Source organism: Oncorhynchus masou, chromosome 27 (assembly GCF_036934945.1).
Source record: "Oncorhynchus masou masou isolate Uvic2021 chromosome 27, UVic_Omas_1.1, whole genome shotgun sequence".
In the NCBI taxonomy this organism is placed as follows: Eukaryota; Metazoa; Chordata; class Actinopteri; order Salmoniformes; family Salmonidae; genus Oncorhynchus; species Oncorhynchus masou.
Genome location: NC_088238.1, coordinates 32,117,297 through 32,128,281, shown reverse-complemented (window position 1 = coordinate 32,128,281; position 10,985 = coordinate 32,117,297). Strand labels below are relative to the sequence as shown.

The 10,985-nt window shown below is 42.0% G+C and overlaps 1 protein-coding gene across 7 annotated transcripts in view; it reads left to right on the top strand.

Annotated features, from left to right (window-relative positions):
* Nucleotides 1–812: 812 nt before the first annotated feature.
* The window catches only part of LOC135516011 (forkhead box protein P2-like), a 106,478-nt gene continuing 96,305 nt past the window's right edge, over nt 813–10,985 (top strand). For all 7 annotated transcript variants that reach the window (XM_064939969.1, XM_064939968.1, XM_064939967.1 and 4 more), the window contains exons 1-2: nt 813–839; nt 4,413–4,466. The gene's annotated coding sequence lies outside the window, so the exon portion shown is untranslated. The remainder of the gene's footprint in view (nt 840–4,412; nt 4,467–10,985) is intronic.

Below are 10,985 nucleotides of genomic sequence, written 5' to 3'. Positions count from 1 at the left end.
CTGCCCCCAGAGTTTCAAGAGGTTAATGTGTACTGTACATTACCTAAATTCAGAAGATCACCCCTCATCTTTCTTGCACAGCCACACACACACGCACGCACACACACACACACACACTCGCATGCACCCACAAGTACACCCCTCCTTTTTTTTGCAAACTTCACATTTCCCTAATATAGGCTACTTATCATAATGAACAATATCTGCAAAAGGCCTGCGATAAGTGATAGGTATGGTCGGTGTTGATAATTTTTGGTTTATCGTCCCAGCTCTAACATGTACACACAGGTACATATTCACTCACATGCATATAGTCATCTAACAGGCAAATCCAGTTGTACTTTGTTGTTCCCAAGTTTATTGCTTTCCCCTAAAAGCCATGCTAATAACACTCATGTGAAAGAAAACCTACCCACAGTTGTCCTGGGGCGGCAGGGTAGCCTAGTGGTTAGAGTGTTGGACTAGTAACCGAAAGGTTGCAAGTTCCAATCTCCGAGCTGACAAGGTACAAATCTGTCGTTCTGCCCCTGAACAGGCAGTTAACCCACTGTTCCTAGGCTGTCATTGAAAATACAAATTTGTTCTTAACTGACTTGCCTAGTAAAATAAAAAAATCCTGTACATGTTTGCGGCAACACCTTTGTGGGGGGGCCCATTTACAATTTACTATGTGAATTGGAAACTTGGTTGATAATGTTTTACTGTATGGGAACATGCTTTTGAGTAATGATTTCTCTCTAATCTGCTCTCCCTCTGCAGATCCTCTACAGACATCTCTGGACTGGAGTCCTTCCCATCCTGAGACAGACGGACAACAACCCCACGTTTTCACCCTCAGGGTAAGTACTATAGCACAACCTTTCATGTCCTGTCAAAGGTTTTCTGCCTTTGAACTGATAAGGCAGAATTGGACAATTGTAACGTGCTGTGGGTAACTGTGTAACTATTGATGATGCACCGATTTTACATTTTTGGCCGATACCGATATCTGATATTTTCATTGCCGATAAAACCTGATACCGATAACCGATATTCAAAGGTTTTGCAGCCTTTTAAGCATTCTAGTACAGTTAAATAGTTAACACACACACATGGACACAGCGGTCTAAGGCACTGCATCTCAGTGCAAGAGGCATCACTACGGTCCCTGGTTCGAATCCAGGCTGTATCACATCCGGCCTTGATTGGGAGTCCCATAGGGTTGCGCACAATTGGACCAGCGTTGTCCAGGTTTGGCCGGGGTAGGCTGTCATTGTAACTAAGAATTTGTTCTTAACTGACTTGTCTAGTTAAATAAAGGTTACACACACACACACACCATACTGACCAAAAAGTTATTATTTAATTGCCATTTACGTATTGTCCCATTACCAGTAAAACATAATCAAAACCTATTTATTTCACTTACTTGCTGTGCTGGTTCGTTGTTCATTTGTTCAGTTGTTTCATTCTCAACCAGGGTTTCTATGGAACACAGTTTGGGTCTTTGCATGTAAAAAAACACTATTTGACGTGTCTTATAAGTTTATTGACCAATCAGGACCTGAATATGACTGCACGTCACATAATAATTTAATGAGTTCATTCATTTTTTACGTAGTTATTACACATTTGATTACACTATCACTCGTATTTTATATGTCACAACGATTCATCGATACGTATCCTATGATGCTGGTAAAGTTGTCTCGCGCACCTATAGTGCTGGTCATAAAAAAAGTTAGCTAGCTCATGGATGCAAACAATGTTCTTCCCCACAAACATAGATAGCTAGCTAACTATATACTGTAGCTAGGTTTTATCATCTAAAAATAACCCTAATTTATAAGACAGTTCTTATTTGATTAATGGTGGTCGGACCCATCTATGTGAAGCTAGCCACAATAAGGATTAGCCACAATAGTGGACTTTGCGGTTACCCTTCAAAATAAAAGTATGTCATTGGCAGTGATGCAAATGCATACAAATAGTAGAATTATGCCATAATTGAATAGATCATGCTAAACGAGGTTGGAATGTTGTTATATAAAATTAACAAAAGACAATAATTTGTTAACTTGACAAAAATCTGTTGAAATCACACTGGATGTATTATACTTTAGAATTGCATTGGGGGCATTCTTATGTCACTGTACAGCCTTACCTATGGATTGTGTGACACCAAGAGAACATTAGCATCGTAGCTCTTATTGCGAGTGTCTGAAACAACTGTGAATTGAGCCACATTTATTGTCAACCTATGTGTACTGAACACTATTCTCAAGGAAAAAGAATAATGTGTGGATGTTTTGGAGTCTGATAACTCTGAGGAGGATGTTGGGGTAAAATATCTTGAGTATTGAGTAGACTGTTACCCCATTTCATTGATCCCCAATCCTTAGGTAAAGCTGTACAGTGCAATATGAATGTCAATACACACAATAGGCTGACTGGGGAGGTGATTTCACACAGTCACAGTCCCGTGATAAGAGCTACAACGCTAATATTTGCATAAAATCTTCACAGTTGTGTTCTGTGGGTGTCACCGAGTAGACTGAAACCCTGTTTCATTGCTTCACATTCCAACCTTGTTTAACATTATCTAGTCTAAATATGGCATGATTCCAACAATTGTAACCTTCTGCATCACTTTCAAAAATGTACTTTTATTTTGAAGGCAAACCGCAAATTCCACTATTGTGCCTAATCCTTATTGTGGCTAGCTTCACAACACATAACCTGGCCAGGTCGAGCCTACCTAGACAGATGAAGCTAGCTGGCTGCTTATAACGTTAGCTTTGGGAAACAGTGTTAAGTAGCTGGCTAGCTATTTATTTACATGAACTGAAGTTCAATTTCAATAGGCAAAAATCAAGTGGCTACCTAGCTAACACACACAAGGATTCCTAAATCATTGCTAAGAGTAGTGAAAGTTACTGCAGTTTCTACTGGTCATTGTTTTCAGGCTGGTTGTATTTGGGCTAGCTAGGTACCAAGCTAAAGCTAGCTAGCTACCCCAGAAGTTTCGGTCAAACAAATAATGCTTTATTACCAACGCAGTATTGAAAACACATCATTCGTGGCTGGTGTTTGCTTGTTTGCAGACTTTTTTGTACAGCTTGACAGTGCTACGGATAGTAGTGGTGGCGCTTGGTTTGCACATGCAAATTCAGAACACACAACATTCTATAATGGAACTCTGTTATTTGACTTGTCAAATTAAAAGCTTATTTAACGGGTCAAATAGTGTTATTGTCAAATAGTGTTATTTGACGTGTATCTTTTTTGACTCGCAAAGACCCAAACGGCATTCCATAGTTAGTCGTGAAGCTAATAGCAGTGACGCTATTACTTTGTAACTCCGGTAGGGCAACATCTGAACAATAGCGCACTTGGTAACGTTAGTGTGTACCGGTGCTCGACCAGTCGCGAAAGCCAACATCACCCACGACAGAGAACAGTTGATTGTCAAGGGCAATGAATTCCATTATCGTGGCGTTTTTACTCTTTCAAATGACTGCTCGGCTTGTTGACTGCTCGATCTACACAGCAGACGTTCTGGGCTAGGTTAGGAATGTTGTATTGCAGTTGTAGAGCAAAATTGTACGTCATATACCTACGTTATATAGGTATGCACGTCACCTTTGACATCGGTTTTTGACATCGGCATTAAACAAGACATTGGGCCGATACCGATGTTGGCATATTTAGCTAATATTGGCCGATTCCGATATGTTCATCGATATATATCGTGCATCCCTAGTAACTATACTTAATATTTCCATTAATCTCAGAGGCGTCATGCATTACTTTTTTTTCCGATGGGGCACTGATGGCCAAATCTTTGATTTAAAATAAAAAATAAACATAAAATAAACTATAATTTCTCAGTTTTCAGTGTACAAATGGATGAAACTTGCCTCCGCCTCCTCATTTTCAATGGGCATGAAATCCTTAATCCTTAAAGGACAAAGGTGTTAAATTTTGCTGTGGTTTAAAAAAAACTTGTACCTGGGTAGGAGTGTTACAGCTATAGCCCAGCTGAGGCACAGTTACCACCATAGAATATAACAAATCTTCATCTGTCCACCATGATAGAATTCCACCTCTGCAATGAAACCTTTCAGGTTGTGCCTGTTTGGTCTTCACACTTCATAGCCTTCCAATCTACTGTAACTTTGAAGTTATGATATGTATTAGATTCAACCAATGTGGACTGGGAGGAAGGATATCGGAAAGTCTTCTTCGTGAATGTTGGGAAAGTTTTCTAGACACCCATGTTTAATTGAGAATGACCTGTCCTAACACGACACAATAAACAGAGATCATTAACACCAAGAAGCTTGAAGTGTTGGAATGTATTATGTGTACATGCATGAAGGTGGTGTTGCACCACCAGTATGTTAGCTCATAACACATGTTCATTTGTTTAGGATGAAATATGCAACGGCTGTGAGAAGAGCACCCACATTCTGAAGTCCAAAGTGGTGAGTCACAGTCTTTTGCTCAAATCTTCTGCATGCCCCTGCGTTGTGTGTTTGCTCTGGTTATTATCCAATCAGAACAGTCACATCCACTGCCAATTCATGTTGAGATCAGCTCAAGGGATTCACGTACACTGGTCTGTAGAGGCTTGAGGTACAAGACGAGACAACTCCTGTAAAGTGATGAAGCTCACTCAGAACTTCAAACTGAGAGGTGTCGATGCATGAATCACCGGGAGACACTGTTTGTAAGTCAATCCTCCATGCACAATTCGACATACAGTAGTAAGTGATAGGTGCGTGTGCATGCTACAGTACTGTAACGTCACCCAGTGGCAACACACACACACAGTTTGCACAACTCAGAGCTTCTGTAGTCCCCTTCGATTCCCCTCTATGAGACGCTCAGCTTCTGTATCTGAAGCCCCTGTAGATTCCCAATGAGATTCTCTACGAGACATCCAACAGTGATAACTGAGGCAGTTTGTCGTCACCAAGTCAGTACAAAACGAGCCTAAAGAATCCCAGGCAGCACAGTAAGTGTGACACACACTGATTATGTGACTGCTACTACGGCGGAGGCCTGCCGTCATTACTAATGTGTCCCCACAGCAGCCAGACTGAGACAGACACACAGGTGGTGTCTCAGACTGAACAGAACATTGCCAGACGGTAAACTGCAGTAGCGATGGGGAGGAGAAGCCTCATCATCGTGAGGGGAATGAGGGAATGGAATTTTAGCTGTAATTGGATGGGAGATAGATATCGAATGCTAACTTGACAATGGGTGATTGTTCAGTGAGCACAGAACCGTTGAAGTGAATTGCTTTGCAGGTAAAATCAAGTGTAAAGGTACTGGCTTCTGTGTTTGTAGTCCTCCATAACTTCTCCACTATCAATTATTAGTGTAATTAAATGTATGTTGCATATATTTCTCAAGTATTTCCATAGAAGTCACCCCATAAACTTTCGAATTTGACTAATTCTGTGAAAAAAAGTCAGGGCTTGTGTTGATCTGTTTTTCAATGTTGCAGAGGAGAACTACTCTTTGTCAGGTTAATTCCTGAATCCAGGCCACTGGTTTATTTTGATATTTTGACCCAGTCTGAGGAAGAAAGTCTATTAATCTCTGTATTCAGCTGCATAATTTTGCCTTTTGAGGTCCAAGTATGATTCAAGCGAGGCAGCGAGGAGCCAAGCGGGGCGAGAGGCTTGGTTAGGGTGGCTCAGCTCAGCTGTAGGCCTTAGCCCACATCCCAAGAGTCATCTTCACAAGACTAAGCAGAACCGAGATTCCCTTCCCTCTTCTGCCTAAAAGAGATTTGAATATTAGTTTTTAATTTGTTGAGTATCCCATTTAAATCTTCAAAGATGAAAAACTTTGAAGTATATCTGTTCTGGAACAGAAGTACTCTAATCATCCCAAAGAAGTATAATTGACCTAACTTTCGCATGACTGTAAATGTACACATATATACAATCTGCAGCAATTAAAGCATATCTCTGGCTAGTTTAAAGAAGCAGGCCACAGACGGATGGCTTTTCCTCAGACTTCCAATTTGGAATTGATTTCGTGTTATAGATCAGAGCTTCTGTCATTTCATTTCCAAAACCCTAAAGGGTTTTCTGAGCCAAGGAGCCCGGCTGGCATCCCCCTGAGTAGGAGAGGGTAACCTCCACGGGTCTTTACCCTGGACACCCTGGCTACTGGGGAGGGAGAAGAATCAAAGGGACTTGAGTCGTCCCTGTTGGCAGGCTCCATTGTGGGTCTGATTTGGGATTGGAGGGGATGGGGATGGAGATCAGGCTAGCGCCCGTTTTTTTAATCTTTATCCACCATTAACCCCGGCGCCCAGTGTGCGGCTGGGATCAGGTCATTGGTCAATCCCCCATTCAGAAACACCCTGGAATATTTCAAAGTTAAGCCCCGTCTACAACAAAAAAGTATTACTCATCAAACGTTCACTTTCTCACTCTCCAGTCCTCCCAAGGATCTGCCTGCCTCTCGTTCTTCCCTTCCTTCTTATATTCCTCTCTTTATGGTTCACTGTTTTGTCTTCCCACTTGGAGGGAAAAAAAGTTTTGGAACTTCCCCAAGTTTCCATATTCCAGTTTAATGAGGTTTGGTTTGGGGTCTGATAGTGTCATGCCGTGAGCAAATTGGACCAAGAGTGGACCCACGTCCTACTCTTTACAACTCTTTGGTTGGATTAGGAGTTGGGAGTTTTTTTAAATAAGATTCTGGAATTGTACTTTGCCTCACAGGAAATATATATTCACACCTGATACATCTATTTTCAACCTTCCCCTTGTCCTTCACTTGGTGCAAGCACACCATGTGTAACCTATTGCTTCTCCACAGTATGTACCTTCAGTTTCAAAAGCCTAACAAGATAGACTTAAAAATAAAAAATAAATATTAAAATCTGCTTTATCAAGAAAGACCTTGGCGCTGATATGTTATCTCCTTACCTTTTCAATCCATTTTGGTTGTTTCAAGGTTTATTTGCCTCTCCTCCTGCCTGTTCAGAAGAGGAGTAATGAGGACCCAGAATGAAAAGGAGAAGAGGAGTCCAGAATAGATAGAGTGTAGAGGAGTGTTTGTCTGGAGTGGACAGTTGCCATGAGAATAGAGTTACAAAAGGGGGTGTCTCTACCTAGCTGCCATCACTCCTGATGGAGAAGACACACTGACTCAATGAGATTATTGATCCAGAGAGGAAAGGAAGGGGGTATGCTAATCAACAGTGTGAATGGCCACGGATGCAGTCCTGGCGGGCGGCTGGTCAGTCAGCCAGTCTATGTCTCTCTAAATGTCTCAAAGGCTGAGCAGATCACACTGGGGGTTGTGGCCCCTTATAGACTACTCATAGGATGAACTATAGGACTTATGTCCACCTCCCCATTCAGCATGCATTGGTCCCTGCTTGCTAAGTACTTTGGACCTGACTGATGGCGGATATTGTACGCACAATCTTAATTTTTTATAGACGAGACACATCTAGTGTTTCACATGTCATTCTTTCCCTCTGACTTCATTTGGAAAGAGCCTTGGTGCGGAAGCCCAGACTGATGGCATGTTTCCAAGTGCCTGAGATTATTGTGAAACGAAAGCCTCAAAAGGCATGACATCAGAGCGGCTTGACATCGGTTTGAACTCGTTATTTCAGGTGGGAAGAATTACGAGTCGCTTCAGTTGCAGGTGATCGTGTCCAGTGAATTGGTTTCACATAGTTGCACGTTCTTTGTGGCAGGTCTAATGTTGATTATCTCGACAGTTTGAACCTGTGCGTTATCGCCGCAGCATTCAGGAAACACGGTCATTTTCCCAAACGTATACAAAGCCTCTGTTGTTATCTTTTGCTATCTGCCTCCTTTGAATTAAGATAGGTGGGGATTTGTCAACACAATGTTGACCAATCATGTTGATAGAATGTATGTGTTTTATGAATACATGTGCACCTCCTAGCTCCTTAAATATAGTCATAAATCAATATATGTGCAGCGCAGAAAAGAATACCCATGACCCATTTTGAATGAACTGTGGCTGAATCCTATGTGGAAGTTGAACCAAAGTGAAAACATTGTGTAAATGATGTCATAAAATAAATACACTATTAGCAGCAATTGGTTTCTAAGAGTCATACATTTTTAAAGCTTTGAAGCAATGGAGTCTGAAGGATTCCGGCCTCCTGTGGTGTTATAAGACTCTCAGATTATTGGAATAATTGGCCACAAAGAAGGTTCATATAAATGTAAATGATAATACATGTGTTCAGTTTTACATTTTGTATATTATGCAAACTTTTTTTTAATACTAAACCAAATTGAGTAATTATTCACCAACACCACCAGGTTTACATCTTTCATTTTGATCTTACACGTCAGTAGCAGTCCAAAGTGTAACACGTTTTTGTTTCGAAACATTAAAGAAAGCTTAACTAAGATGATTAAGATTACACATTTGGCATCAAAATGTAGCATTGTGTTGGCTCTTCAAGTTAAGATCCTGTAGATAACTCTATTTCACAAGCTGTTTCTCCTTGCTTCAAATCGAGCCCCAGTCACAGCCGTTGCAAAAGCTTTTACCTCAGAGGCAACAAGCCAACTGCTTTGTTCATTACGATCATTTGATCGGACCTTGAAAAGAGATGCAGAGGGGAGGAAATACTACAAGCGCCTCGAATCCCACTTCCCTGTCCACAAACCACAATCCAAGACAAAATGTCACTTGCTACCTGCTTTTCCCAGAATGGGAAGAAAGCGTCTGTCTCTGTGCCGACAACTCGCTTGATTTGGGTCAGAACCCCGACAGGAGTTGGAATGTGGAATCTATATATGTTGACAAACTTGGCTACCCCTCTGAATGGGGTTTCTGATTACACCTCATCATGCGTGGGAATTTCAGCGTGTCCCCAGCCCTCTCCGAGAGGTGCCTCTCGGGCAATCATGTGGTCATACTACCTGACTCTGTGCTGCTCAGAGTGCAGTTGACAAAAACAGCCTGAGGCACATCATGTGGAAAAGATTCAGTCTGCATACATACATCCTGTCTGCAGCACCTCTCCAGTTAAGTGAATGAAGCACCAGGCTGTCTGTTGGTCCTGCTCACCTGTGAAGGGAAATGATGTGTGTGTGTGTGTGTGTGTGTGTGTGCGTACTTGTGTGTTTTTCCAACTTTCCCCCCTAGAGAGCCTCTCAGTTATACTCTGCCGCAGCAGTTGAGTTCCACTCCTTCTCATGTCATGTAAAATGAAGGTCCCGGTCAGTGAGAGCTTTCACTTGTCAGTCATCCTGAAGAGGTCCTGGGGTGTAGAGCTGCTCGTCTGTGTTTATTGTACACTTTCTCAACCTTACTTGTTTGTGCCTTTCTTTCTCTCTCTCTATCTCATCCTCTCTCTCCATTTTACCCACTCTTTCTCTCTTCCCTCCCTCTCCCTCCCTCTAACAATCTTTATTCTCCCTTCTTCCCTTCACTCTCCTCCCTCTGTCCCCTTCTCCCTCCCTCCCGCTCTCCCTCCCTTTGTGTTATTAGAGCCCTCTCACTGCACTCGGTTGCTTGCAGCTCAGCCTGTCTGCAGCGCTGCTCCCTCCGCTGCACCTCGCAGAGCACACACACTGCTGCGCTGGCTTTAACGCAGACTGACGCCGCTGCCATAGGACTGATTGAAATTCGTGTCTCAAAGTTGCTAATGCTCACTGAACCATTTTATTGAAGATAAAGTAAATAAAATAGGTTGCCATATGAGAATTCTCTGGAATAGACTGGAATGATCTGGCAGGTAAAACACACTCACTCACAGGCAGGCCGGCCGACAGGCGCACACGCACGAATGCACACACGACCGCATACACGTACACGCACACAAACACTCACACGCACGGAGTGTGAAGAGGTACAATTCCTATTGGCTCATGGAGTTTTGTTGATGGACTGGGTGGTGGAGGTGGGGTGGGGTGGTGATCAGGAGGTTTGAGGGAGAGAGAGGTATTTTCTATGGCTCAGGAATTTCACAAGTCCAATGTTTTTTAAGAAGCTTTGCAGAAAGCTAACAGTTTGATTTAAAGTCTGTTCCAGGGAATGCCACCTATACATTCACAATCTATAGATTGTACGGTACAGCGTCCTCGTCTAGCCCATACTTTTGTGATGAGGTAGTGTACATACGTATGAATGTATGGTATGTGGATGAATGACTATCTTAAATCATTGTATGCTTAGGGTGGATGACACGTGTATTGCTAGCATGCAGAAGTATTTGCATGAAAAAGGAAAATGTCCTCAGGGCTCTCATCTATTTGTATTTTGTTGGTTAGTGGTAGGAAACTGTCCCAAACCAAATAGCCCCTGACGACAGTCTCAACTGTGTCGTAAAACTCTTATTGACTGTAAATACAGAGTTTTTCCATTACTCTTCAACTTGTGCCTACACAAACAGCCCGGAGGCTGCACGTCCGCCAAAGAAGTTCATATCATTTTTTTTCTCTGTTGAACTTTAAACCTCCTTGCCTTTTCTTTCCCATTAATATTTCAATATATTTTCTGAATAGATGGACTAAGTGTGTCGGTTGAATCCCTGACCCAGCCATTGTTACTTCAGGCCTAACCAAATCACATCAAAATGATCATTGTGTTCATTTCTTAAACTTCTTGTAGACCACTATGGACCCCTCGTTTAAAGAAACTAGCTACCTTTCATATTCTCAACCAGAATTATGTCAAATTCCCCTTGTGTTTGATACGATTCCTTTCTGCACTGTAAAGTGGTATAGGTGACAAGGTAATACTTTTGCCATTGTGCTCAATAATAAATATTCTTCCAGGTCTTACTCAGTTGGCTGCTCACGAAAGAGCGTTTGGACTGTGTGTGCATTGTCGCAAGGCGCCGAGGTCATTGGGAATTCAGTCTCTCTTGCTTTTGTCAAATATTTCTGTGCTGTGATAGTTTTCTCATTTATTTAGTGAATAGTTGGGGGTGGATGGAGAGAGAGAGAAATAGTTTTTACATTATGTAAATGATG